The sequence below is a fragment of the Hibiscus syriacus genome, unplaced genomic scaffold (genome assembly GCF_006381635.1).
Source record: "Hibiscus syriacus cultivar Baekdansim isolate YM2019G1 unplaced genomic scaffold, ASM638163v2 tig00110956_pilon, whole genome shotgun sequence".
NCBI classification, from domain to species: domain Eukaryota; kingdom Viridiplantae; phylum Streptophyta; class Magnoliopsida; order Malvales; family Malvaceae; genus Hibiscus; species Hibiscus syriacus.
In genome coordinates this window covers 978,375-981,559 of record NW_024062932.1, presented here as the reverse complement: position 1 = coordinate 981,559, position 3,185 = coordinate 978,375, and the positions used below count along the sequence as shown (strand labels likewise).

The window sequence follows — 3,185 nt, the reverse complement described above, 5'->3', positions numbered from 1 at the left end:
CATGATTCCTGGTTCAAGTAGCCGTACAACGGGGCTTTTCCTGCTCTTGTGGCTTTGTATTCTTCCCACTTGCCTACTTTAACATCACTTGATTCATGGTCTCATATCCATAAACTGTTTGTTAATTGGCCTGCAAATGTGTAAACATCTTTTCCTTTTCTCTCTCGTCCTTCTGCAGATCAAATCTGGTAATAACTAAAACGACATCGGAAGAAAAACCATGGGGTATGGTAATTCAAGATCTGTAAGGTTTGTTCCTTATTTGTTCTTTAATGATTTCAATTAGTTTTTACATGAGTGTCAACAATTCGAAACTAACTATATGGAGCAATCTTAATGTATGTTTTCAGATTTCAAGATGATCTTGAATTGCCAAAGCTCCACAACAGCATTAATGGGGATGGTATGAATATGATAAAGCTGAAATACAACATTGACGGGACCAAAATACCAGAGCCTGGCACCAAGAAGGCTGACAAGTAGTTTCCTGCTAGTAGGACAGGCAAATCCTTAAAAGCTAAAGTGCTGTCCAGGGTTTTCTCTGAGGATTTCGAGAGAGTGAAGAAGAAGATTTTGGATCCCCGGGGACTGGTTATTCACCGGTGGAACAAGATTTTTCTAGTATCATGCATAATCTCTTTGTTTGTGGATCCTCAGTTCTTTTATTTGCCAGTAGTTCGGGAAGAAGTCTGCATTGATGTTGGAATCCCACATGAAGTTATCCTTACCATAGTTAGATCATTGGCTGATGCCTTCTATATAATTCAGATTTTCATTCGATTTCGGACAGCTTATGTCGTGGCTCGCGCCTCCTTCTCGTGTATTTGGGACAGGAGAGCTTGTTATAGATTCCAGGAAGATTGCTTCCAGGTACCTTCAGAAGAGTTTCTGGATTGATTTAATTGCTGCCTTACCCCTTCCTCAGGTATGTGTAAAATCCCACCATTTAAGGCGAGTACATCGAGAAAGGTTTTCTAATATTTTGGACAGCTTATGTCGTGGCTCGCGCCTCCTTCTCCTGTAAACTATGATAAAAATGCCTGCTTGATAAAAAAAATTAACTTATTTCAATCTTTCTTAAAAAGGTTTTAGGAGCTAGCTGGTACCTTCTCGCGATAGAGCGACAAGAAGCATGCTGGAGGAGTGCCTGTAATATTGAGGAGTCAATTTGTCAGTATAAATTCTTTGATTGCCACAGGATTAATGACTCTGGCAGGGAGACCTGGTTCAGGTCCAGCAATATTACTGGCCTATGCACTCCGAGTTCCGGCTTCTATCAGTTTGGTATTTATGGTGATGCATTGACATTTGATGTTACAACCGCACCATTCTTCAACAAGTACTTTTATTGCCTTTGGCGGGGTTTAAGGAACTTGAGGTCAGTTGTTTTCTCGAGATTTTCTTTGTATTTCCAGCTGCAATATAGCTCTAGGATCTTAGAACTAACCTAACTGCTAATGAAACATAAGAAGGATATATTTAGTGCTTAAACTCTAATGCTCTGTCTTTTATTACATGCAGTTCTTTGGGTCAGAATCTTGACACAAGCACTTACGTGGGTGAAATAATTTTTGCCACTATTATTGCAACTCTTGGTTTGGTTCTCTTTGCACTGCTCATTGGGAATATGCAAGTAAGTCCTCCAAGTGACTAATTTTCATCAAGTGATTTCCACAACTTCCTCCTTAGTTATGTCTTCACATGATCTTGAATTCCCCCAAAATGTTTGATGGCATGAACTTGATTTCTTCCGTAATTTGCAATTTCTACCTCTGTCATAATGTTCCACCGGCAGACATACCTTCAATCGACAACTGTTCGGTTGGAAGAATGGAGAATAAAAAGAACCGATACCAAACAATGGATGCGTCACAGGCAACTTCCTCCCGAGTTAAGGCAATCTGTGAGAAAATATGATCAGTACAAATGGCTAGCTACAAGAGGAGTTGCTGAAGAAGCTTTACTCAAAGGTCTTCCCTTGGATCTACTTAGACATCAAACGCCACCTCTGTCTCGACCTTGTTCGACGGGTAAGTTATGAGACCCCAACAACATTAGACATCATGCAACAATTATAGCTTGATATGTAACTATATTTATCGAATCAACAGGTACCGTTGTTTGATCAAATGGACGAAAGAATGTTAGATGCAATATGTGAGAGACTTAAACCTGCGCTGTGCACTGAAGGCACAATCCTAGTTCGTGAAGGTGATCCAGTCAACGAGATGCTCTTCATAATCCGAGGCCACCTAGATTCTTACACTACGAATGGTGGCCGTACCGGATTCTTCAATTCATGCAAGATTGGTCCGGGAGACTTCTGCGGCGAGGAGCTGCTGACATGGGCGTTGGATCCTCGTCCTAGTGTCATTCTCCCATGTTCAACCCGTACGGTTAAAGCAATATCAGAAGTAGAGGCCTTTGCTCTGAGAGCCGAAGACCTCAAATTTGTGGCATCACAGTTCCGAAGATTACATAGTACACAACTAAGACACAAATTCCGTTTTTAATCGCACCAGTGGAGAACATGGGCTGCCTGCTTCATACAAGCAGCATGGCGTCGGTTTAAAAGACGAAAGGAAGCGGCTGAACTACGAGCTAAGGAGAGCCAGATGATGGCTACTGAAGCTGAAACATCGGCACCTGGTTCAGGGTTGGCTATGTGTGCAGCCAGGCTAGCAGCAAGCACTAGGAGGGGTGTTAATAATAACCATTCAGGGTCTGATTCAGTGGTTGTAAGCTCCCTGCGGAAACCGGAAGAGCCAGATTTTTCTGTAGACGAGGAATGAATTTGGTTTCACTCCCAAATGGGGATCTAGTGTGTAGGTAATCACCTAGAAGTGCCTGTAAATTTTCTTTATTTCTTCACTAGCATGTAAACAAAAGTGGAGTGAATTTTTGTTTCAATATTTTGATCTATATATACATTACAAGGTGGAAATTCTTTACAGTTTAAAACTTCCTTTTCCAGTCATATTAAAGCAGAGAAACAGGATGTGCTCTGCAAGACTGGGCTTACAATTATTTTTCTTTTTTGGTTCTGCAAACTTCTTTCAATATTCTGCAATTTAATTGATCAACATTCTTCCATGTTTCCATCTATCACAGACCTAGTTCCTGGTTGAACTCTGAGGTCTGAAGGGTTCCCACCTCACAGTCACCGCGCCGCCATGCAAACATAG

At 41.4% G+C, this 3,185-nt stretch overlaps 1 pseudogene; it reads left to right on the top strand.

Annotated features, from left to right (window-relative positions):
* On the top strand, nucleotides 1-2,976 carry LOC120148385 (annotated as a pseudogene).
* The last annotated feature ends 209 nt before the right edge of the window (nucleotides 2,977-3,185 follow it).